The sequence below is a fragment of the Lutjanus erythropterus genome, chromosome 6, assembly GCF_056507025.1.
Source record: "Lutjanus erythropterus isolate fLutEry1 chromosome 6, fLutEry1.hap2, whole genome shotgun sequence".
Classification (NCBI taxonomy): Eukaryota; Metazoa; Chordata; class Actinopteri; order Lutjaniformes; family Lutjanidae; genus Lutjanus; species Lutjanus erythropterus.
The window spans coordinates 27,302,283-27,329,948 of NC_139322.1; the positions used below are offsets into that span (position 1 = coordinate 27,302,283).

Consider the following 27,666-nt stretch of genomic DNA (forward strand, 5'->3'; position numbering starts at 1 on the left):
AGGTTATTCTTGTTACTTCTAATTAACACACACTATGCAAAAGAATGATAAAAATCAGGGCACAGAGATAAGTTTTGAGTCAGGTGACATCTTTCAGAGAATTAAAGCACTTCAGTGTGACACTTTAATACTGGGAAAACACAAAGCTGTGCATTTGGGATACATTCTTTTACTCTTCTAATTCATAACATCAAATATGAATTCAGTTACAGTCAGTGTCTGCTGCACGCATGACGTGACCATTACGCAGCGCACAGAAATGGATATGTGACACTTACTGACACGTCACTGGTCAGAAACTGGCCAGTTGTTGGTGTGTCCCTAATCACTAAATGTCTGAACAACAAAAAAAAATTACTATATGAAGTTATCAAAATAGTAAGAAAAATAAGTTAATAAAATAGTTGTATTTAAGTTCTGCCACTAGGGTCTTTAATGTTAAAACAATAATAAAAAGTGTAGTTTGATGACATCTGAAGTATCGTGAGATCATGGGTGTTGTTTTCTTCATTGTTAAACAGCCACCATTGCAAATGAAAATCTTTCTGACATCACTCAAAATCATGTTCCAGCACAAGTTAATGTATTAAGATTTATTAATGTTATGATTATGCTCATTTGCAGACCTCTTTCCTTACTCTCTGATGTATGCAAAATATCCTGTGTTTTCATAGACATCATAACAAGTAGCATCTAGCAAGGAAACACACCATTACATTGAATAAATTATGGATTTCTCTGTGTTTGACCATTGTTAGAATCACTTGGTATAATGTAAGTACACAACTCAACAAAATATATAACATATGTTCAGTGTTTCTGGAGATTTTGATGCTGAAATGTGAAATATTAAAGGTTTAAGACTACTGATCCACTGTATTCTGCACACATACTGTAGGCTTGAGTCTCATCTTGATCATTGTGTACTTGTTGCAGAACTGTAGATACAAGCACACCCAAAAGACTTCAAACTAAAGCTGGTTTAAAATTCACGCTCATCTAAAAGTTTACATATAGATTTTTTCTATAAGGCACTTTGGATTAAAGTATCTACAAAACACTATGCATCACACTATACACTGTATATTTAAAGTCAGAATAATAGAAATGACACTATTCAACATCCATCTGTTATTTGCCGTGTGCATCTCTATATCTGTGTGGCCATGGTATCCAGAACATATTAGTAAATATCTGCACTCTTGTTTGACTTGGCTGCTACACATCCTGTGGGGATTGTGCTGAATCCCCTTCCCTGTGGCTGTGTGGTAATCTTGGTTTTACATTCAAAATCTCTAACACATTGCAGAGTTCTCTGTGCTTTCATAGAGGTCCGTGCAGGATGGACTTAACACTTGAGAGAGCAAGAGCTTAGTTTAAAATGATACAGCTCAGGCGTGAATATTGCTTTGTGATGTGTGAAGTGGGTCAGTGCCAAAAAATACTCTTCTGTAAGCAGGATGGTTTTAATTAATACTCAAAACCTTTCTAATGAAGTAAAGTACGTTGTCATAGACTTTCCACAACTTTTTATGCAAGTATGGGAATTAAAATGGGCATTCCTGGCTATTATTGAACTGCAGTTTTTATTCAACACAAAGTCAATCATTTTTGTGGCCACATTTTAAAAAAATCCCCCTTCTGCTGTAAAACCCTGGCAATATTATGTTCGTTTCTGCAGGGTTGCGATATAAATCCATGCTGTCTGCTGCGATTCACTACGCCACATTAAATTCTTTTAGATCAATTAAACTTCCCAGCTCACTTTACAAGCCACCAGTCTTAATGTTGGCTCCCCCTTACCCTTTGAGCAGGGGAATACTCTTACAGGGTAGGCGGCACAGCGTGCACTGCAGAATTTATTGAGCCATTGCCAAATGAACGGTGGGGGTTAAGGGAATGTATGAATTAGTCATATTCAGCATTTTATGCATAGGAAGTAGAGAGTTGCATGGCATTGACCCTCATGTGTTGTTTTTTTTTCTTCTCAAGTCTATGCAGAGTCACACATAATGTTGTAGACCACATGTTGGGTGCTGTTGACTTCAAGCTGTAATATGTAACATTCCCACATTCAAATGTCTAAAAATGCTAGACATTATATTGACATATATTTCACTAACTTGTGTACTCAGATTATCCCAAATGGTCCAACGATGTTAGAATGCAGAAAATCCATAATATATTTAAAGTAATGGTGAGGTCCCTACAATTAATTGTTAGCTCACAGGTAGTTGCTATAACTCAGGGAAAATACAGGACATGTGGGATACGTCAGAGAAGGAGAAAGGGAGTCGGTGAATGTGACTAACATGATGTTAAAACTTTAATATTGCCTGGTACTTGAACATGACTCTTGCCAGGGTTCTGGATTTGTCTGGTTCAGATTATACCAACAGTGTGCAAAGCTGTCATCAAAGCAAAAGGTGGCTACTTTAAAGAATCTAAAATATAATAATATAAATGCAATAAACTTTTGCACACAGTCTTCTGTGCTTGTAATCAAAGATATAATAATAACGGTGTCATAAAATCTTTGATTGCAAGTGCAGAAGACTGTGTGCAAGAGTGTGTATATGTATATACATACAATGAAGTCTGCAAACCAGTCATACCAAATCCATGTCAGTTGTTCCAGCAAATGGGTGGAACAAAACCTCTCTGCTTCCGCTTAATCTACATTTTGGAGTCTGAGTCAACTCAACAACAGGAGCTGAAGTGTTTTATCACTCCAGACTCCTTTGACAAAAACAGTAGTCTGACCTGGCAGAAGACAGGAGTTGTTGGTAGTTGGTGCCCTCTGATCTGAGCTACTGTGTGAAAACACCAAAGTCGTACACATTGGCAAACATGGCAGTTAAATCAATGTTAATATTAATAATAATAATGATCAGTATTCTGTTAATACTTTGCCTATTTCCCACCTCAAATATTGTCACGAACAAATTTGTCGCCAGGCAGGCTGACATTTTTTCCTGTTTAACCGATGAACCAAAGCTAAGGACTGCCCAAGTCGCAGTACACAGCTTCAGAACAGTAGTCAGTAGTCTATATCCCCATAGAGAGGGGATGACACCCAGCAAATGGGCCACAGGTGGGAGTGAAACCGGCAGCCACTGCAGATGACCAGTAGGGTCAGTACATGGGGTGCACGCTCTACCAACTGAGCTTTAGGGACACCCCAGATGGTGGCCTCCCTGTTGGAAAAGGCTGTCTGACAAAGTAAAGGTGGGAAAGTATTCTATATGTAGTGGACACTTAAACTAATAAAGATTTTTCTTAGGGTGTCCCAAATTTAGGTGCTTAAAATATGCTTTGCTGCGGACCCTGTCCATAGCAATTAATCTCTTAGCTTTTGTACTGGTGTGATCGATCAAAACGTGATCTTCTGTGCCTACACATGTTATGAGAAATGGTCTAACAGCAAAATGAGCTATTTTTTGAACTAGGTTCCCAAATACTTATTAATGCTTACTTTCACTCAGATTTTTGTGAATCCTAATGAGACACTCGACTATGACATCATATATGCATTTTTACAATTTCAAGCCATATTTACAGAGGCTTTACTATTGTAGCGATGGAATTTTAAAAGAGGGCAAAAAGTGTCCAAATATCAGAGTGGCGAATAACCAAACTCTGAAATGGCTGACATAATCAAAGCATAATTCTGGCGCTTGCACAGTCATGAGTCCTTAACACAAGTGTGGAGGCACATTATGTACGGGTCTCCCCTGGTTGCTGTTTACGACGGAGACTTGTCTGGATTCCTCTCTTTGTATTTTTAGTGGAGGGATGATCTGAGAGTGAACAGGTGGACTCGGCCTCTGTCACCAGTAAGCGCACAGATTTGCAGCTCCCTTGTCTGTGAATGTTTAAAATACTGTTAGACTGAAATAAAGTGCTGTAACATTTTGTTGTACATTTTTACCATAGCAAATAAACTTCACAGTCTGTTGCATATTCCAGTTTCATATCCTGTTCCTGAATTGTACTCCATGTTTGTTTGTGTGTGTGTGTGTGTACACATTGCACTTGTACTGTGCTATTTGTGTGTACTGTAAAGGTCATTCTCACTCTCTTAGATTTCACCCATAGTTATTATTCACATTCACAGACCATTAAACCTTTAACAAGCTGTAAGCCAAGACTGAATATCAATTATTCTTTAATATGCAGTACCAAAGAAAATATAATGATGGCAGGCTATTGTTAATAAGGTGAATAGGGCCAGGTGTGCGCCTTTAATACGTCAACATGTAGTGCAGTTTTTGGGAGCCATTTTTAAGAATTAATTGCTGTAATTTTGTCCACCATCCCCACCCCCAGCTGCCCCCCTACAGAGACTTAAAGAGTTGAGGTGCGTGCTGAAGTCGAGCTAAGTAAATTCACTTTATGACACTGCTGTGACATGTGCATCTGTGATTTCACACGCTTAATGTAAAATTTACAGTTGCAGTATTGAATGTCACGCGGGCTGTGGGGAGAGCTGGGGGTAACCGGAGCCCCCAGAGAACAAAGCGGGCGTTTTGGCCCGGTCCCCCCTTGCGCATGCCTCCCCGGCTGCCACCCCTCCCTGCCACTCTTTACAGCTGTGGAGGTGTGATCCGAGCACGACGGTTGGCCTTATAACCGTTAAGCAAGCACCATGGTGCTCCTAATAGCCAGAGGCCCTAATGACCAAAACACCTGGAACTATGGGAGTGCAGGGGAAAGTTACTTTTCTCAGGGAGCTGGTGGACGTTTGGGTGAATGAGTAGATGCAGAACAGAGGCAAGTCCAGTCCCTATCCTTCACGTGAGCACTGGACACCATGTCAGCTTTGGAGGGGTCTGCTGGAATGGAGTGGTCATGTAAAGAAGAGAGAGGCCCACGCTCACTTAAAGTTCAAACATGGATTAGGCACGCTCGTCCCTTGGTGTCGTGTTCAATGGCAAACCTCCCCCTTAGGGAATTGATCCCACCACACCACAGTTCAGTATTGATTTAGTTTTGTATAGATTAACAACCTCAATTGTGCGATTAGGCCACCAGTCCTGCATTGTATAGGTATAAAAAGGCTTTTAACAGGTATTGTTTTCCAAATCACTCAGGTTATTTGAGATCTATTGCCATTAGAGAGCTTAATGTGATGACTTACTGTATGAGCAGTGAAATTCACTCTTGAGCAATACACAGGGCTCGACACCGGGTCCATTTTCACATGTCTGAGTCAACAATCTGTCTGTCTGGAATTTTCCATTATTGTGGTAACTGGTTAATATTACATTTCCACACATCAGTGTATCCTTTAAAATTCAGCGAAATTCCCATAAGCAGTAATGGAATGAAAATATGGATAAGTCAACTTCCGTTAAGTTTTGATACTATTCAGTATAGCTGCTTCTGCTTTTTTGCCAGATTGTGTCCGGCAAAAATAACTTCACTTCCCAATCGTGGTGATTACAGTTTATACACAGAAAAGTTAAGCAGTTAATTATTCTGGTGTTAAAAGAGAATTTACAGACACACACACACTCACACAGAATGCTTGTGTTCCTATTACACCTCAAAATGGAAAAGTGGTTCAGTCAAACAAGACTCTTGTGGAGATTAATTTAGGGGTGGGAATCGTTAACTGGCTCCAGTTTAGAACTGGTTTCAGATTGTCTGATCCATTGGAATGGGATGCCTCAGGGTATATCACTTCCCTTCACTGATGCCAGCATATTTTTCTAACAGTTGTACTTTGCAAAACAAAGACGTCAAACTCATGTGTCTACTTTGCAACAAGAAGGAGTCATGGTGGAGAACCCTTTTTCTAATCTGTTTCTACACTTGGTTCAGAGATAATAAAACAATCACAGTGACACTGAAAACCTTTGTAGACCTACTTTTTTCCACATAGAAAATTGATCAGGAGTCAATAAGGGAATCGATAATAGCAATGATATCATTAAAATTTTACCAAGTCCCATCCCTAATTTAATTTGCAGTGTTATTTGTTATTGTGATGTTTGTTTTTAATTTGGGACACAAATATTGCACCAATAATCATATAAGTAAAATTATGATTATCACTATTGTTAATAGTATTGCCATTACTACAACTATTACTCCTACAGTTAAGTGCAAAAAGTTATGTTTTGTTATACCACGGCTCCATTCATGTGTCTTTTTTCAGTCTAATAGTGGGTAACTAATAGAATGTGCTGACCTAACAAATAAGTTCAGTGTCTTTGAGGGATTGAGGTCTCAGGTAGTTCTGTTGCTACTTAAAGCTCCAAGCAAATAATGACATGGTTGGCAGATTGTAATTGTAGGCATCATGTTTAAAAAGTTTTCTGAAGTTGTAGTTGGTGGAGCTTGTTAATACAGACTGGAGAGTCTGGCCAGTTGAGGCTGAGGTGTGATTTTATTTGACCATCATCAAATCAAAATGGGATACCCCGTGTTGCACTTCTTTTGTCATCGGCTATACTGTTATGTGTGAGTATACTATTTGGGATTTGTTGCTTGATACTGTGCACACAGAGTCTGTTGCATCATTTTGACTCATGATGGACTGACTGACTTTTAGACTGCTACTGCTAGTACACCTGGTCCTAATAGACACACACACATATGCTCCACTCCTTTCTCTATTCCCATCTTCCACCTAAGGAAACAAGCTGCTGTTATTCCACCAGTGAGCTGTAAACCTGCAATAAAACTGTGGCATGGCCCCTATGTGCAGTATGGGTAATGCACCATATACTTTAATGGTACACTGGACCAGGTCATATATTTCTCTTCTTATGTGAAATTCAAAAAGCCAAGGTTGGGGGATGAGGTTTGTGGTCCAGCTAGTGAGTTTGATGTACCGTTTGTGTGTTAATGAGTACCATCTCCAGTGATGGAGGAAAAAGGAAGACATTATCTGTCTTCATATAGAGTGACATGCTTAGAGTGTATCACTGGTCTGTCTACTTAAATATGTAAATGTTCTTCATTACAAAATATCACTGCCATGTTTTCTGGCCCAGGAGCCAGATGTGGCCCACTGAAAGGATTCATGTGGTCCACAAGGCCAACATGGAAATACCAAAAATTTAAAATCTAGCAAAAACATTCAGAAGCATTTTGCTTACCATTTAACCATTATCAGACCTTTATGTTGAAATGGGTCTGTGCTCTGTTCATTGGTATGATCATGAATGTATCTTTTATATGAAAGAAGTTGTTTATGTTGTTATTCTATTGTTGGTGCGACTTTTGGACATTGGCAACAAAATATTAGCCTACAGTTCATCACATGACAATTCAGAAAGGCTGGCCAACAGTAGAAGAGCCCTATATAGAATGATTCTGACCATTACATTATTAGAGATTTGGCCATTATTAGGCCCTTTTATCATTTGTGTCTGGCTAACAGCAGCCTGATCAATTTCTCATGTGGCCCCCCATGAAAAGTAATTGCCCGACCCGGTCTCAGAGCATGCAGTCACACTTTTGCAGACCAGGCTTTGACATTGCATTGTAAAATTAATTTAATTCAGTTGTTTAACCAAATGCATATACAACATTTTAAAGATTAGTTTTTGGGGGCTTTTTTGCCTTTAATCAGAGGACAGTTGAAGACATGACAGGAAATGGGGCAGAGAGAGAGGGGATGACGCGCAGCAAATGGGCCGCAGGTGGGAGTCGAACCAGCGGCCGCTGCAGAGGACCAACAGCCTCAGCACATGGGACGCACGCCTCACTAATCGAGTTATAGGGACGCCCCAGCATATGCAACATTTTAAAAAGGAATTCCCTCCCGTGGAATCATAGTAATGTTGTCAGAAGTATTGATACTTAAATACTTTTAGTATACCACATCTTTGAAACATACCAACAGTTGATCAGGGGTACCTAAACTATAAAAAAGGAAAGGTCTAAGTGCTCAGTCAAGAGTCTGTTCTGTTGAGTTTTTATTTTCCTGCCTGAAATTTGGCTTGCAGCATCGCAAAGTTAGTCCTTGGCTATTCTAGAACTGTGTGCAGGTTATTCTTTTTTTTTTTTAAGAAAAAAAATATATACTATTCTGTGTGCCAAGAACTATTTCTCTTTTTGCTGTGCAAAAAGAGAGCTGTATTGAGTATCTTTTATTTATATTAGTATTGTATTGAAGTTTAACACACAATCAATTAACTATGAAGGGGTGTCGCAATACCAAAGTTTTAAACATTCAACACCGCTATGTCACAGAACAGTTGACAGCCTCAGTGCTAGTGTGATATGTTGTGATACATTACGGGTATTCTTGTCAGTGCAGCTTACATCCTTTTATCATTCAGAGCACACATGACTAATTCTGTAATACTGCACCACATGCATGCTCTGATGCTAACCATCTCTTACAAATTTCATAACAACAAGAGAGGATAGGTCTTTCACCACCGCAACCGCTAAACACTCCTTAGAATTAGATCCAAATGTGGTAATAGACAACATGTATTTGGGAGTGCGGATGTAACTCCAGACTACAGCCACATGATACTGACGATCAGTGCAAAGTTGTGGTTGGAGCAGATGTCTAAACACACAACAGCGATGACAGGCTGAGGCTAGATGTTTACTGCTGCCTGAGGGAAGGGTGCTGTTTTTTGGCTGTGAACAAAAAATGACTGGATGCACAAACACAACAACACCAGATAGACTCTCAGAGGAAATCAGTTAAAGACACACTGCGCAGACCCTGAGTGTTCATTAGTGTTCAGGTAATTAATGGGCTTCATGAAGATCAATTTGAGTCTGATTGCAGATCAATCAAGTCATGTTCCTCTAATTTTACTTTCTAGGTAAGTCTTAATGAAATAAATTACGTAGTAATAACTGACTTCCAAAGAGACTAGAAAGGGTTAGTATTCCTGTGCCATCTTTTTTTTCAGCTGTGAATATTTCAATTTATAAGAAATGCTTTTCCTTTCCAGGAAGTTTTGACAGATGAGGCAGGATGATGCATTCCATCAAGCATCTGTTGATCCAACCACTGACTTTTGGTCTTGCTACTTAGAGGTCAGCCAGGGTTAAAGCCTGATTATGTCACCTGTCTAGCCTTGGATAGCCCAAGGAAGGAAGTTGCATGTGTAAAACGTAATGAAAATGATCCAAGGAAACTTTGTAGTGTCAGTGTGCTGAAGGACTGTGTGTTATTGTTGTGAATGATCAAGGCCTTTTTTTCCAACTCTGCTTTTTCCCCTCTGGCTTTGGAAATTGCCTCAAGCCCTGTCCATCCCCTAGGTTTGATACCCACATAAACATATACAGACACATTCTCTCATCCCCCAGTCCTGTGTGTGTGCACGCACACAGACACAGTTTGTTTGATAGTCACTGCTGAAGTATACATGATGTGTTTGGTTGTTCATCATTGGATCTTTCAATTCATGTCATAAATCATTATCTTCATGTTGTGTTCTGTCCATTTTAATGTGTTCTAACAACATAGTTGTAATCATCCTACTGTGTGTATCATGCAAACCATGTAGGGCAACTTCCCACAACTTATATACTAATGACAGCTCTGCTAAAAACTATGTTGTGTATTGCAAGCTTGGCAGCCCACCAGGCTGGAGGAATTAAAATATATATATATATATATATATATATATATATATATATATATATATATATATATATATATATATATATATATATTAAAGATATTTTAAACCAAAGTGCATTATACAAATAGCAATCTCATTTAAGGAATAACTCAGTTGTGTTGTGTGTGTGTGTGTGTGTGTGTGTGTGTTTGTAAGAGGGCTGTGTGATGTTATAGCTGTGAAGTTAGCGATTGAACTGGGTTGAATTCTTTTTAACTAGATTTCGGGTTAACATTCACATCCGTCAGTGTTCTACTATGTAAAATAATAAACTACTGCAACTAATAATTATTTTCATTAGTGATTAATCTGACTTTTTTTCACGCTTAATCGATTATTTCTATAAAATTTCAAGAGAATGTAAACGTGCTCATCACGATTTCCCATAACCCAAGGTCATGTCTTTAAAATTGCTTCTCTTAGCCACCAGCAGCCCAAAACCCAAAGACTCCTCATTCATCATTAATGACAAAGAAAATCAGCAAATCCTCACACTTAAGAGGCTGGACCAAGTAAATGCTTCACATTTTTTCATGAAAAATGACTGAAACAATTAAAATGACTGATTAAAGTTCTTTTGATTGACTAATCAACAAATTATTGCGGCTCTAATTTCTACTGTGACATCTCATACATAGGTCAAAAGACAATAGTATGTTGTGTTAACTATGTAAAACTGGGCATCTTTGTTTAAGTTATAGATAAACTTCAATTTATGTGTTCAAGGGTCTCTGTGTTTTTGATTTAAGGCCTGATCAATATGGCATTTTTGAAACCAATACAGATATTGATTTTATTGTGGAAAAATTTACTGCCACTGTACTCATCTTGACCTCAAATGTTCACACCAAGAATCAGTTTCTGTATTATATGTTCTTTAAAAGAAAAGTTTTCAAATTCGAAAACGTATACAGTGATGCCGATGTATCCTCTGTAGGACCATATCAGACCAATATCGGGCCGCTACATTGGGTGGCCATTTTCTCGGCCACCCGATATATCGGTCGGGCACGAGTTGACTTGTGTATTTTTATCCTGACTGCAAGTTAACATTTTTATGCACCAGGGCTCCACTATATAAAACATTGCATCCTGTGAGACCATGCAATTATGTGTCAGTTTGCTTTCCGCTAGAGTATGAAATATGTTAGAACATGTATAGCAAGGTGCTCACTTACCAACAAAGAAAACTAAACTAAATATTATACAAAAAAACTAATTAGCCCTTATTTTTTTTCTCTTCATGTGTAAATAAAAGGGAATAATACTACAGTATTCAGGACTACTCTGAATTTTTTAAAGCAAACGTTCGCTTTCTCAGTTGTGCCACATCTACACAAAATGCAGCTGAATATGACAAACATTTTAAGTAACATAATCTTGAATTGGTTTATTTTGCAACTTTGTTAAATCCAAAATGTTTACAATGTTTACAGTATTTACCTTCCATAATCTTCTGGAATACGGATTATGTTTCGGAGAATGAATTCTGTAATCGTCAGTGGAATATAACCTGGTCACCTCTAACTGTGCTCCAAAAGGATTTTCCCTTGTTTTTTCACTCTGTCTGACTCCAGATCATGTTTAATGTAACAAGAAGAAAGATAATCAAAACAGCAGTCACTGAGCCCTAAACCTGGTGTCGAGGCTGTGGCTAGACAGGAAATTGATGTGGAGAGAAATGGCCCAGTGGCAAACCTTTACTATTAACTTGGCCATGTATGGTAGAGATAGGTGCAGTCAGCAAAAATTGGGCTCCACACAGGCAGTTTTAGGTTTTGCCAGACTCTGCTTCCCTCAGCTGCGGCCTGTTCACACCTCGTTGTCTCCATCCACCTCCACTCGCTGATAATCACAAAGCAGGTCTCTGCTTTTACACTCCTTTCCCTTTTTCTCCCGCTGCAGCTTTGGCCAGGAAGGAGCTTTCACAACTCAGCTTGTGTGGCCACCCAAAAAGTGCAGCTGAGTCCAAAGTTTTGCAGGAACTCTGTACAGCTAGGCTCTGGGTTTCCACAGGCTCGAGGAAACGAGGAGGAGAAGAGGAAGAGAGAGAGCGTGTGTAATACGCAGAGAAACACAGACGAGGGAGAGTGAGAGCTGTGTAGAAGCACACCAGCGGAGAAAGAAACCTGATTTATTATCACCAAAAATCAACTGCAGATGTCAGCTCACAGATTCTCCCTCTGCCGCCAATTATAGACACTCACGCAAAGATCTACTCGACCCCAGAGTTTTCCTCCTCACACACACACACACGCACGCACACAATCACAGATTTACTCTGAGTTATAGTATACCTGGGCATGCATTTATACACATAAGCACGCACACCTGTCTGCACACCCCTTTAAATTTGATAAAGTCTCTAAGCTGAAATCGAAGGACTTTCACCCACCTGGATTATTTCCTGCTGATCTCTCGAAGTGAACGGCATTGACGGATAATGAAGATGTCCATAAAAAGTATTAGTGGTGTGATGTCAGCAATAATATTCCCCCGGAAAGATTTCTGCCCTCAAGCTTTTTTCCTGCTGCATGTTGTTCCACTACGTCTGTCATTATGTGCTATTTCAAGTCGTTACTGTAATCACCAAACCATCCTCTGGATTTAGAATAATCTGTCTATAGATTTTTGGATTTCATTGTTTAGAGGAAGGAAGATGTGAACTTGATAATGGCTCACATAAATCACAAGAACATGATTGAAATGCGATTTTATCCAGCATTGTGCTGTATGAGCACATAATCATGGAGTCAGAGAAAATTGTTTTGAATTTATGTTCTGATTGTTCAGATCCTTGAGCTCTTCAAGCAGACATCGACCCTGACTAAATCCCTTGTGGACTTGAAGACAACAAAAAGAAATGGACAGCAATGAGGGTTTAGTTTGGGCCCGAGCCATCCATATTAAGACCAGCAACTATTTTGTGGCATCCTGCACATCCTCTGTCACCATTAATATTTGATAATTAATCTTCTGATATACTTAAAGTTTCTCTATAGGCATTGATTAAAACCCTAAAAAGTTATCTTAGTTCATCTAAATCATGTATTTAGATGATTTTTCCATGAAAAAAAACTTTCATGCCTTAAAATGGCGTAGATGCAACTCTGCATCTTTGTATGCATGGTTCTATGAATATGCAAATCAGCACCAGCCTCTATCTCTGCCCACCTCACCTCTATCATCCACCCCACCCACCCCTGGACTCTGCTTATCAAACACTGTAAAGCTAACACAATGGCAAGTGGTAATTAGGCCATACATATTCGAGCAGAAAACCACAGATCATGAATGCGTGAAAGCTAGAAGGCTGCTTTCTGGCAGAAAGCCCTGAAAGCAAACTTTTCCCATATGCACTAGAATCATTTTTATCTTGCTGATGCTATACGAGTAACTGATTTTGGTTTAATTCATCACGTACGCATGTAGGGCCCAGCCATATGGACTAGGGATGTGATTAGTCGACTCTACAATTAAATATCGCCATCCTCGTGAGTTGGCACCAGAAATACAAGTCGATTAAACTATTCATCAGTATTTTATTCATGTACAATGGCAGTTTTGGCAGTATCTTGATTTAGAAAATGAAAATAAGAATGAATGTAGGCTCTATCAGAGAAAACTGGCATAAAACTACTCATCTGGAGCAATAGGTGACTGCATTCAGCATAGACTTGGACATTAACCTGCAAGCAGAGCAGGCTGCTGCTGCTAGCACTGCTAAAGTTAGCCACACTGTGTGGCAGCTGATGTCAGCTCTTGGTAAATGACGTTGTTTACTCATACACACTATGATCCTTTTCGGTCTGAAAAGTTGAAGCATTTAGTGAGTTGTTACGTTTTGAAGGATATTGTGCAAAGTTCATATTGCAAAGTGCCACACACTTAGGTGACAGTCAAAATATGAGTCGGCTATTGTAGAATGTGATTAACAGCCTCAAATGCTCTTAATACGTGCAGTAATTTTTCAGACAGTGTTGAACATTATCAATCAATAAATTGTGCCCAATTTTAACTGCTTTCTGAAAGCTTTCTTACTGTTAATCTAATCAGCTAAATTAAAATTTGTTTAATCGAGTTGTTGTTAGTTCCCAGAAATATGAGCTAACTCGAATATTGCAATAGTTTTGACCAAATACCGCGATATCAGTTTATCAATTTTGCAACAATATGTTAGGTATGACTATTAGTGCATTCACAAAATATTAACACAATGAGATTTTTGATGAATAATAATCAGTAAAGTGGATATAATCTCTGAGTTGGCAAAAGCAAATAATAGCATTGCTTGAACGGTCCGATATGCAAAATGCCATATTGTGATATCCAACTTCTAAGATGATATCTAGTCTCATATTTGGATACTGATAAATTACCCAACATGTACAAAGTAAGCTACAACTTCGAATGGTGATGCCTTCTATATGTATACTTATTCACTACTTATGCCGTTGTGTTCTCTAAAAACACAGGCCATCAACAAAAGCTCCCATCCTCTCATGTGTCTTTCTTCCATATATATCGTGGGCATGATTATCCCTGAGTCAATTCGGGGTCAGTTCAGAACCTGGAAGCCAAGACTAGCTAGTCATGCTTTTGCTCTGAGCCAGGGGGGACAAAATGTATACAGCATGCTCTGTATGTTTGTGTTATTGGTGTTGTGTTGCTACAGCACTGCATAGCAGACAGCATTCACAAGCTCTGACATCAGACAGTAAACCCAAAGACAAACTGTGAGCAAAGGTAGATGCTGAAAATGGATATTGCTAGTATTGGGATTACTTGCATCAAAGGGGCTGCTGTTTTATGCAGCTCTCAAATGTCTGAGCTTCTAAAATAGCATATGAATACACCACAATGTTCGACTTTTCTAATTAAGTGTAGCCTAATAAATGGTGTAAAATGTGCAAATGTGGGTGGGGTACTTGAACTTAGTTGTGAGATGTGCAAGAGTGAAAAAGTGGAAACAGTGACTTCAGTGTTTTGCTGCCAAAGTGCTTAGCAGCGCTGAGAGGAGGAAGTTCAACACAGCAGACAGACAATGTGCCACTCCACGTAAGCCTTACTTTAATACAGTATTACCTGTTGGTTAGGTAATGGACAGAACTGATCACCACCGACTGATTCTGGTCCATAGTAAACAGACAACAGTTGTAACCAGAAAAGGCACAGTGTCTGGAACTGATACTGTCATGCAACATTTTAATGCACATTTTCTTTGTAAATCTTCAGTTTGTACACATGGCCTTGACAAAACATAACATAAAAGTAAATTGTGAATGAGATAGATAATATTTGGACTGGCAAAATGTGCTGTGCAAAAAAACAAAAACAGAAAACACACAAAAAACAAATAACAGAATTTTCAAAAGAAAGTCCAGCAGCTAGGTTAGCCGGGGAATTCCCTCTATATTCAAATTAAATCAAACCACCAATGACTCATAACAACAAATGCACATTGTTACATCAGTGGCAATAATTAACCTTATCACATGTAGCAGTGCAGGAACCATGAGAAAGGTGCCGCCATGGATGGACAGTATCCCACTTTGTCTCCGAACCATAAATGTTCAGAAGCACACCTCAATAGTCTGAAAAGTAATTAAAAATAATAATTAAACTGTTGTGTAGAAGGCCTTCCCATGTTTATTAACAAGTAAGTTAAGTTTATTCACAGATGGTGATGATTCACAGAGTGGGTATTTAACTCTGAGGGAGCAGCGGTTTTAGCTTGTGAGCACCAAATTAATTAAATACAAACCATTAATGAATACTGTAACTAAGCTTAAATTTGTGGTTTGTGTGTGTGTGTGTGTGTGTGTGTGTGTGTGTGTGTGTGTGTGGTGTGTCTGTATTTTGTGATGTTTGCAGCAGGGAGAGAAAGAGGGAAGCAGAAGCCTTATTGAGACAATTAAGCAAAGCCAGCGGGCTGTTTTCACTCATGTGTCCGTCCAAAGATAGCACTGTAATTGTAAAATATGTGTTATATTGTAGTTGTCTAGTTCATTTAACAGTAAAACAATATGAATGACCTGCATGTGACGGGTGCTTTTGGAAAAACTCACCTGATGCAGAGTTCTAACAAGTGTCATTAATGGAACCATGTTCTGCAAAATTATTTAGTATTGTGTTTTTGTAAAATCCTGGATGAAATACATGCTGCATTTGAATATCTCATTTATTCCCACAGAAAACATGCATTTTCATTGTTAAAAATCTGCAATAAGCTCTTGCCATTAGGAACAATAGATAATGAGTCAATAAAATGTCATCAGCTGCTGAGTTGAGTTCTACATTTCATATTGTCTGAATAAACTGTGTACAAATTGAAGAGACAAAATGGGTTGATTTCTCAATTAGAGTCTCTGAAATGCAGAATAGACATGGTAGCACTGTAAAGAGTTGATTCACAGAATTTTGTCTCTCACTCAGTTTCACTGTTATTGTGGTTAAACTCAAACTTTTAAAAGTTTTTGTGCACTCTATTAGATCCAGACTTCTCCTTTCATTTAAGGGCAATGTCCCAAACAGCATATTTTCCCCATAGAATAATTCCCAACTCAGACATACCGTATTTCCTTTTGTTTGTCTCAAACTTATCTACTCATAATCTATCCATCATGCACTCTTTGATTTGTCGTTGGGATTACATTAAAATGTTTTGTTTTCTAAGTAGGTATATTGTGACTCATAAACACATTGAGTGTCTTCAAAGCTAGAATAGACACATTTCTCTCATTTTAGATTTACTTTCATTGGCTTCTTATCTGGAACATATTGAATAAGAAGTCATCCTTCCAGCATTGAGAGAGATAAATGATCTCGCCTATAATACATTACAGATTTAGTAGTTCCATATAAACCTGTGCTGTCAGCTCACAGCATTCAGCACTGCTTGTCATGCCTCCACTGGAGGCAGCTGGAGTCCAGCACCACCGTCTCATATACTGTCTCTTTTCTTTAAGCCCAGACTAATTTAATACTTTAGTAGTGTCTACCTGAGAGTACCACCACACCAAGTCTTTTTTTCTTCCCTTCTCATCTTTCCTGCTGCCTCAGTTCCCACCACAGTATGCCTGTCTGCTGTCCTTAGATCATGTAGAGCTGAATTTAAGCCCTCACATATCAACAATACAAATTTGTCCTAGTTCCTTTATGTGCATTATAAACGAAGTTAATGTAAATGTAAATGACAAAACTGCACTTTGGTGGCTCATTAAGGCAGCAGCGGGTTGATAAAATATTGAAAATATATTGAGAAAGTAACAGTTAGTAGGGTTGAACAGTTAAGTAAATAACATTCTCCAAATTACAATATAACAGTGCAATGTCTAAATCGCAAGAATTGCAGTTTTTTGAGAAAGGAAAAATGTTTGGAAAGTGAACTTGCTTGTTTGGTACAGAAGCCAGCAAAAATTGCAATATGATTTGTTGCATATTTGCCCTACTGGTTAGTACAAACTTAGAGGTTAAAGCTGTGTAAACTGAAAGAGATACTGAAATGACTGGTGTTAGCCCATCAAAACATCTTCATAATACTGCTTTTGTTTCAGAAATAAAGTAGTAAATGCTGACGGTTAGAGCTGCAACAATTAGCCAATTAATCAATTAGTCGATTGAGAGAAAATGAATTGCCACTATTTAAATAAATGATTACTCATTTTCAATCAGCAATATAAGGATTTGCAGTTATTTTATCAGTTATTTTAATGTTGCTGTTTTTTTCTGTCCCTTTTTGCCTTTTTTTGATAGGACGGTTGAGGATAGACAGGAAAGATACAGATACAGATGTATGAAAGGCACTCACAGCTGGATTCATGTAACACACACACACACACACACGAATAAAGACAATCATGTTATAAGCTTCATTTGAAGGTTTAAAAACCCACAAACCAAACATGTAGTGCCGCTGTGCCACCATAATGCCTCCTAATTGTAATTTCGTATATTAATATGATTAATGAGCCGTTCATTACTGCTACAGGTGACTGAATCTGTGACAAATGTTATGTTAAGTGCTATGATAAATGTGGTGCAGTGATGACACAGTTAGCTGAGCCAACCTAATCAGTGGTTAATATGTCGGTTTACACTAACTTAACGATCTGTGGGCTAAATAACAATAAAGCACGGCCTAATTAGTATGTTTACGAGAGCACTCTGGTTGTGATAGACGATCATGCAGTGCTCAGTGCCGCTAGCTAGCATGGTTAGACTAATGTAAACACCACAGTGTCCAGCGCCAGTGACAGGCAAAGTTGTAAAAACATTTACGGGATTAAGAGGATGTTGGGGGGTCAGGAATGAATTGGACGTGTGTGTGTGTGTGGTGTGTGTGTGTGTGTCTACGTGTGTGTGTGTGAGAGAGAGAGAGAGAGTGTGTGTGAGAGTGTGGGACAGGGGTCAGCTGATATACTACCCAGGCAGTTTTTCTGCTGTGTGGAGTGCTTTGGAAATTATGTTTAGTCTTTTTTTTTTTTTTAGTTTTCTCTCCTTGTTGGAGGAAACTGGTCTATGAATAAATGTCAGCACTGTTCCTCTGTCACTCCTCCAGGCTAATACTGGACACTGTATAGACACACATTCACGTTCTTAGCACCAAGTAAAATGTCCTTTGTAAAGTCCTGGTTTTCCTGTGGAATCCACCGGGATCCATATGTCATTTTCAAAGAGGAGTTAAAGGACCAAAATAAAATAAAGAGATGTTGATCATCACTGTTCTCATAGTATCTGACGTCACTGCCGTCATCCCATCTCTTCCATCAGCGTATGAGCTCCTTGAGACACTCCAGTCCGGTTGAAGAATTGACTCTCCGCAGCTTTTTAAGATAATGCCAGTTTTTCAACCTGACCTAACATCATTGCCATGTTGGAAAAGAATGTTTCCATATTTTGATAACGTGAAACCCAAGTAAGACCACTTGTTTGTGTTAGAGTACTATATCTGTATATGGAAACATGATTGTGGGCAGGCCTTTTATGACCAAAAATATATGATCTACAGTAAAAATTCCTTATAGGGATATAAAGGAACATGAACACACCAAAACTATTTATTAATATTTTTGATTTTAGAGCTCCAATAGTCAATCTATTAATTGATTAACTGAAAGGAGATTAGTAGAGAAAAAAGATTCCAGCTTTGTAAATATGAATATTTCATGTTTTATTCCACTGTTACAATAAACAGAATATCTTTGGATTTTGGACAAAACAAGACATTTGAGAATATCATGTGGTCCTTTTTGTTTACCAAACAACTAACTGATTAGTTGAGAAAATAACCAACAGATAATCAATATTGAAAATAATTGTTAGTTGTGGCTCTAATTGTTTTCAACATGTGTTTTAGTAAGCTATATTCTTAAAGATATAAGCAGAAACAACTTGAGTTCTATTAATATATGTTTTCCTTTATTAAAGAAATTCACACAGCAGTGTTGCACCACATTATATTAGTTGTGTATGAGAACCCATGGTTTACCACTTGTCACCACAGTGTTTAAAATTTAAGGAACTTAATCCGTTAAGTTCCCTGAAAATTTAATTTAAAATCAATTTCCCTATGTCTTCAGAGACAGACTATTCTGTGTTTTCTTTTTCCAAATAGTGTAAAATCATTCAGCAGTAAAACTACTCACAATATGCTTAAACATATTATATTATCCACACTCATTTTTGCTGTGTGCAAAGCTGTGCAGAAGAGTGAATGCTTAAAAAACAGGTGACAACTAATGGCTTTAAAAATGTAATGTTATTTCTTTATCTCTACAGGGAAATTACGGGCTAAATTTGTACCTCAGATGTGTTTCCTCAGATAAGCCTCTATTTAACTTTCTTCACAAAACACATTTATCCACAATGCTGAAAAAAACTCCTCTAGCAAAACCCCGTCCTGCTTCTCTTCTAATGGCTGATTAATTGTGTTTAGCCATAACAGATACATACAAAATGATGTGTTTTTGAGGCCATTATTAAGCATGGATGCTCCCACTCTGCTCACAGTTCACCAGTGTTTAGTCACAAATGAGTGAACATGAATGTTCTACATAGTCTTTCTGCTCAGACCCCCCTAATTAGTTTAACATTAGCAACCACAATCAAACATATGCTGTTCTGGAGTACGGGAAGTTGTAAACCTCAGTATTTACTTTGTACGCCCCTGTTTGCACCATTAAAACAGCTAATAGGTAATAATGCATTTCCCCCAATTGATAACAAGTGCATGTAATGCTTTAAGACCGTGTGTGGGGAGTGATTTGTTTGAATGCAAACTCTGACAAAGTGAACTAGTGCCATTGTTTATTTTAAGGCCAGCTCTGTGCTTTTTGGACAGATGTGGCATATTTATTTTCAAATGGGCTGTGCCACTAATATTGTATGACCCCAATTCCCCAAAAAAGTTTGGGTGCTGTGTGAAAAATAAACAAACAACAGAATGCAATCATTTGCAAATGAACTGTGTTTACTGACAATTGTTTTATAAAGTGTTCCTCAGCCCATGTAGGTAGTATCCTTTGTGCAATCATGTGTTTTTGAGCATTCCCAGTTTTTTGTTGTCCTTTTCCCAACTTTGCTGGCATCAAATTCAGAATAAGCATATATTCACAAAAATCAATGAAGTTGTTGAGGACAAATATTAAATTAGGATTGAATAGTCAAATAATCACCCCTCAGTCGACTAATATTCTACAAGTCAAGTGCTTCATCATCATTCGCTTCATTAAATCACCAACTCTTGAAGGAGGATGGACACTTTTACTTTCTCTGACTGAAGCAAGGCGCTAAACAGCAAGTCTTACCAGTAAAACACTCATGCAGGCTGATATAGGAATTTAGTGTGGAGCACTGAACTGAAAAAAGAACAAATCCCTGAATAGTTATATTGCATGGCTAGATCTGATTTGACTGAAAAAATTCTGAGTTGGAGACAGCCCTACATTAAACATTATGTCTTTGTATTGGTTTCAGTTGAGTATAAATCAAAAAGGATTAGCAAATTGCCACATTCTGCACATCCCAAGTTTATTTGCATTGGGTTTGTAAATAAAAGGCTAATGGAGTCACTATAATGATCAAGTTAATAACTTCACCTCGCCTCTGCATGATCTGACATTTTCACCACACTCAGCATATCTATCATTTCAGAGACACAAGCCTACCTCCCAGCCTCGTCCAATCTTACACCCTGACACCTACTGAAATCTCATCCAGTATCACCAGCTAATAGCTCAAGAGCGACTTACCCCCTCAGCTGTTTTATGACTGGCATTTTTTATGAGACCACAGTGGGCCTTCCAGCCCTGAGAGGTCAGACGGCTCGACAGCAGCGGTCAGAATGAATGGCTCATTTCCTAGCCGTGGCGTGATGGAGAGGATACAGTTCCTCTAGCCTTTCCTGCAGACTGTCAGTGACGAGACGCACACAGACAGAGCAAATCTTAAAGAGTGTGTCAAACCACTGTCTGCCTGCCCTGCTTCATGTACCGAACACCACATGGGTCATTATGAGCCGTTTCAGTGCGACAGATCTCTGCAGATCGTTCAGAAAGGATCTGTTCCAGTGTAACTGGAAAAGGTAGCTAGTATTTAGCCACCCCCAGAAGATGTGGTTGATTTCATTTTATATGGAGTGAAACAATGAGTCAGGACGGGCTACTGCTGAGCTCGCAATGTGAAAGGCAGCCATTCCATCTGGAGGTGACTGAGTGGGATTTGTATCAGCCAGCGCTGGATATCCTCGCTGTCGTCTTTTATACGTTTGTAAGGAGAAAGAGGCGAAGGAGGAGGAGTGTGACTCTGAAACACTGTAAAAATGAAAAAGCGGCTAAAACTCAAAATTTCAAGGCATTATGCTTCATTAGATTTTTAAGTTTTGAGCCTAACTGAGACTCTTTAAATTTTAATGTTTCGTTGAGATAATTTACTTCTTTTTCTGATAAACTTGAATCTTTTTGTTTAAGAAATGAAAAAAAAAATTTTTTTTAAACTGGTTGAGTGAACTCATTCACTCACGTGAATAATGGTTAATAATTTGTTTTCAATTGCAACAATTTAAATGAAAAATTAGTAATATATTTAATGCATTTTGTCATAAAATGACCATGATATGCCAACAGAGATTCAGGAACAATGCTAAGTCGAAAAATCCACTTGCTACAGCTTTGGAATTTCTATTCTGGGCCAGAAAAACAGTTTAACTATTTAATATACCGTCTATGGCTCCAACTCGCAATTCATTTTTGGTTGTGCAGTTGCTACATATTACTCCTTTAATTTTCAAGCAATCAAATAATGACAAATCAGTTTTACAACTTACTATGAACAATTTTTGAAATTCTATTTTGGTTTCTAAAACTCAAAAATTCAAGTTTATCTAAAGAAGAAAAAAAAATTACCTCAAACGATTATACCTTGTCAAAACTTTTAGTTTACTTCAAAACTTAAAAGTTTGAGCTTGATGCAAAACTCAAAATATAGTGAAGGCACTTGTCCTGAAATAATGAATTTCCCCTATTTTTTTTACAGTGCAAAAGGAATTCTGGCTTTGGCCTCAAGCATTTTATGAGAAATTCGGAGCGAACGTCACTGGATGGCCCACTCACAGATCAGGCCTCTGCAGCTATAGAATATCTCTGGTTTCCATCACGGGGAAGGACACGCGCATGAACGTGCATGAGTATGTATAAAAGGACAATTACACACACGTGCCAACAAATCCTTGCAAATACACACACGCACAGACTTGCTTATGTGCCTCGAACACAAGTACAACTGAAATCTCAGCTGCACACACCGGCTTCCACAACATGCGTATCAATCTCATATCAAACACACAATCCTTTCTCTCTCCATCACACACACACACACACACTCGCACACACTGCAGCGAGGGTCTGGGAGCAATCAAAACGCTGCACTACAGAGCCCGTCTGAATCCTGTTTTCCTGTGAGTCTGCACCCATGTACCAGCGGTTCCTCCCCAGCGCTCCAATAAAACCTCACTAATGATCCCCCTCGCCCCTCCTCGCCCACACCCTGGCTCTGGCACCCGGCCCTGTAGATGCACAAACCAAGGGGCACTTTACGAGTTAAGCGGCCGTCCTTACCCGTGATGTCATCCGCAGCTCTCACTTAATCCCGCCAATCCCTCGAGAGCTGCCAGCCAGACACACACAGATGAATACAGCTGCTATTTCTACCTCCTTTTTTCCTCCATCGCTCTCCATCTCTTCTTTTCTATTTGTTTGTTTGTTTATTCTGTAGGCTGTAAAAGAGCACTGCCTGTGCACCATACACACACACACTCCGAGTCAGTGGGTGGATATTTTTATAAAGGGCTTTTCCCAAAATATACTGCTTGTCCAATTACTGACACATTAACTGCTTCTCATCTGACGCACACCGAGCGGCAAGCGGACACTGACTCACTGTTTTCAGAATGACTCTATTCAAGCGGCATAGAGGGATTATAGGTTTCTTTCTCCCCTCGACATGGCTACCTCCGTCCAGAGAGGAAGTACTCTGACATGCACTCACACTCTGTAAATCTACCACCTTGTGTTTTCTCTTGGAAAAATGAAAAAGGAATATAAGATCTACTATAGGTATTCATCAGCTTTTTTCAGCCAGCCACAGGACTTAAAGAAATGTAGAGAAATGAAATCAGACAGAAAGTTCCATCTGTGCGTAAAAGTAATGAAGCTCAAACTCTTCTTAAGCAAAGCATACCTTCTGTAATGTCGACATCAAAGGAGCAAAAACTTGTACATGACTTTTCCCACTGGTCAGGACAATGTTTTCACTTAATATTTCAAGTTTTCAACAAATCTAAAGCCATAATGAATAAGACATTCTGATACTTAAATACCGTGATGCAAGAATCCAAAGACTTTTTAAAAAATTATGAAAGAAATGGAGTTGTTGCTTTAGTCCAATTGTGTAAATATTTGTTCCAGATTCAGCAGCACAGGTCACAGTGTGATGTATGGCCCCTGTCACCTAATCAGCTCTGGGAAATGAGCACAGCACATATGCGCAGGAACGCATTTAAACACACAAACTCGTTGTTTTAATGTTTGAGTAAATGTGAACCAGCTTTTTAGTGAGTTCATTGAAATCTGTGGTCAGTAAATATTATCAAAGACGTTTTGTTGTAATACCTGTTTAAAAAAACTACAACAGTTTGATTTGCTGGAAGAGATCTGCTGTTCACGAGGTGTATTTTCATTAATTTAATATCTTTAAAAAACGGCTTAACTTTGCCAGCCCCTCTGCTTCACAAACACATTATGTTTTCAAATGTATTTACAACCTTGGTGCTCACACACACACACACACACACACGCGCACAGACTCACACACATGCCATACAAAATCCAACATGGGTAGCTAATTATTGGGGAAATGACCCTTTACTCATTTGAAAGGTATCCAGACAAGCTCTTACAACACCTACTCAATTAGCTGCCATTTGTCCCCTTGAAATGAATGACTCGCTCTCTCCTCAGTCACCCAAAACGTGAACACTTCAGTCTTTGATCTGCTGTTGAGTTGGATCAGATCTTCCACAAGTTAAGTACACTTAACAGTCAGATTATGCTGGTTGCAGTGGGAAAAGAGAGTGGATGTCAATGAAATGAGTAAAAAAGTTGTACAAATGGTACTATATAATTAAAAAATAGGTTGAAACACATTTGGCTGTTTAAAGAGTGAAGGCAGATTGTTAATGGCTAAGTTTTACTTTACTGAAATATGAGTGAGTGGAAATGCCTCATTTGATTACAGAGGCCCTATAGCAGCTATTCAGCTTTAAAAGTATTGTCAGTGTAAAACAATGTTGTTTTATTAGCAATAATTAAGAAATATTTATTTAAATAGCAACAGACTCAAGTAAATAAAAGTTAATGAAAATCCTGCCTGTTAAGTAAAGTAAAAATTTCACAGAATTTCATATGAAGAGGCAGGCTGCTGTGAAATCTCACTGCTGCTGAGGCAGAAGTATTTTCCTTATTTCGACCGGAGGACAGCTACCAGCTCTTTGTCTAAAGGAGGGATTCTCAAACTGTGGGGCATAAAGCCACTGTGGGTGAGGTGTGGATAAACAAGGGAAAAATATGGAGTGAAACGTATTTGAATGAATAGAATTTTTATATGGAAAATAAATAAACAAGTTTTGCTGATGCTCTTGTGCCGACTTTTATTTAACCTAGAATTCAGCTTAGATCTCTTTTTTATTAGTTAGAGTGGGGGTGAAAAAAAAAGATAAAAAACAACTCTGAACCTTTTTTGGTATATAGGGCACCCTATATGGCATAGCATCGTGTTTTCTTCACTAGAAGAGCATCCTAGAGTATTTTCTTTCACGTTGGACCACTGTAGAGGACACTTCATCATGTTCTGTGTACCAAACGGACAGAGGTTGGGTTAGACTTTCTCATCTGGAAATTTCCATTGTAATATATTATTAATGGTAATGAGATATAACCTATTTAATAGCATTTTCAATTATAACAAGTATCACAATAACTCAACATACAGAACAAACTTGTAGATTATGTATTTATAAGGGCATGGAGAGAAAAGATGGAGAGAGACTGCTTGTGCAGTCATTTTTTATATTAAGAGTGGAGGTCTGCTGACAACACCAAGACCTGCCGCTTGCTGATAAACGTAATTTCACCCACTTGTTTGTCTCTCACCCTCTATCAACCACATCATAACTGTCAGTGTTGCCAACTTGGTGACCTACACACCTACAAACTTTATTTCTGGAAGGTGACTAGTGGGATGTTGGGCAACTGATTCAGAAAATCAGGGAAAGGGCAAGAAATATATTTATATAAATTGTAACTCATTCCCACGCATGCTGCTCAGAGTAACGTAGTCCATGGCTCAAATGCCAGTGGCGCTGGTGCTCCCCCTCTCTTGCACCGTGCCCAGTCAGTCAGGTGTGGCGTGTGGCGCAGGCAGGTTTGAGCTCCTCTCTCACTCTTTCCCTCCAGATCTCTACATTAGGGTCTTCAAGTAACTTGTAAATATGTAAATAGTTCATTTCATCTTTTGTCTCCCTCCATGTATTTTTTAAAAAATGTTTTGAACTTGAAATATATGAGGTCTCTATAGTGAGTTTCTTAAATTTGATAAAGATTTCTTTATTTCTTTTAAGGTGATCTCACTGAACTCCTATACAAACACTCTCTACCATAGGAAGCTGTCGGTGTTCAGAGTTTTTATTCATTGTTCAATAAAATTCAATTAGTGATGGAAAATAATATAAATAATACAACCACTGACCAGGGGCATCCAAGAGGGCTCCAGCAATACAAATCCCTGTAGGTAAAAAAAAAAAAAAGATTTCAGAGTCAATTCTGAATCTGATAGTAATGGAAAGATTTATGTACTTTAGTAAGCATGTCATGTAACAGGGTATACTTTATAAGGCCAATGTGTGGGACTCCTGCTACCTGTCACTGTCTACAAGAAACATGCAAGAAAGACGGTTCACTGCAGTGGTCTCCATGGGTCTTTCCTTTGTGAAATCTGTTCACAGTTTCTGGTCTGAGAGGGTGTGCGGGTCTGAGAGGACAGGTGACTGGCCTCTACCTCCCTTCCTCCTACCTCTGAAAAGAAAACAAGTCATAAACCAAAAGAAAAAAAAAACTTTCTCAGCTAAAGAATCCAGCGGGTGAATGGAGAGAGGGAGGGGTAGATGGAGCTAGAGAGAGTCCATTAAAAAGAATGACGGCCACAAAAAAAAAAAGAGAGGAAAAAATCCCCACGGCAGCACACAATGCCATAGCTGGGGTTAAGTGCTAGGATTTCAGTCGATGGGGGATTTGGGGGTCCCTGCGTTTTTAAGCCTCTGTCCCCAAACCTTGCCTTCATCCACCTCCCTCTTCAAGACACTCTCTTTCTTTCACTCTCCCACTCACACACACACACACACACGTACATCTCTCCCAGATCTCCCATCTCCTCCCCCTCCTCCCCCAAAGTCCCAGTCATCTGCCATAATCAGAACGATGATATACGGGCCCCATTAAAAGAGAGGGGCTGCTGACATGCAGGACAATAGCCCCTCACAGCGTGTCCAGGAAGCCTGCCCATCCAGGTGCACTCTCCCTTACAGCCAGAGGCCTGCCACTCTCCCTCCTCTCTGTCTCTCTTTCCCTCCCTCGCGTTTTCTCCCCCAATCCTCCAAACGCAGTGTGAGCCCATTGAGAGGGAAGGTAGAAACAGGAGAGGAGCAAGTGGGGAGTGGAGGAGTTGAGGGGGTGAGGAGGGATTTGCCGGACTGAGATTCGAGAGAGAGAAAGAGACGGGGAGAGGAGGGGTGGGGGGTCTCAGGTGTGTTGAAAAGACAGGACATTTGAGCAGTCACCGATGGGGGGAGAATCAGTGAGCTTGAAACAATGGTGATAATAAAAGTCTCCCCTTTCACCCGTGTGCCTCTCTGCTTCTTTCCCTTTCGCTCTTTTTGCTCACCGTCTCTGCCTACCTGACCTACCGCAGCGCATCATGGGGCACAGAGGAAGGCTGAACCGTGAGGGGAGGAGGAGGAGGAGGAAGAGGAGGGAGGAATGGCTGATGGGACCGGATTGGTGGCAACGGTGGAGAGGAGTGCGTCGCTGTTTGCCCATCAGCACATCCTTGCTGACAGCTGCTGGCCTGTCTGTCAGCAGGTAATTTAGACCACAGGGGGGTCTGCGCGCACACACACACACACACACACACACATATGCATACACACACATGTACACCTGAGTGAATGGGCCCAGCCAGCTCTGTTGCTTAATCTTTTTTTTTTTCTGTTTGCCCATCAGTAGTCAGATTCATTCTTGCAATATTGTAAATTTTGTCATCTGTGACTTTGAGACTGTGTGTGTGTGTGTGTGTGTGTGTGTGTCCATCAGTAAAGATGGACACTAAGGATCTAGTGTTCTGGGACAGTAGAAAACTTTTTTTTACAAAAACACTGGGGCATTGTTGTTTGGATAAAGTGACCACATACTGGGAATCTAAATGGTTACTTCCTCAGCTGAAAAAAAAA

The 27,666-nt window shown here is 39.2% G+C and overlaps 1 long non-coding RNA gene across 1 annotated transcript in view; it reads left to right on the plus strand.

Moving 5' to 3' along the window:
* LOC146325430 (uncharacterized) overlaps nt 1–22,336 on the plus strand; it is a 70,230-nt gene extending 47,894 nt beyond the window's left edge. The window contains exon 3 of the long non-coding RNA XR_014770650.1: nt 22,143–22,336. This is a non-coding gene — a long non-coding RNA (uncharacterized LOC146325430). The remainder of the gene's footprint in view (nt 1–22,142) is intronic.
* Nucleotides 22,337–27,666: the final 5,330 nt, after the last annotated feature.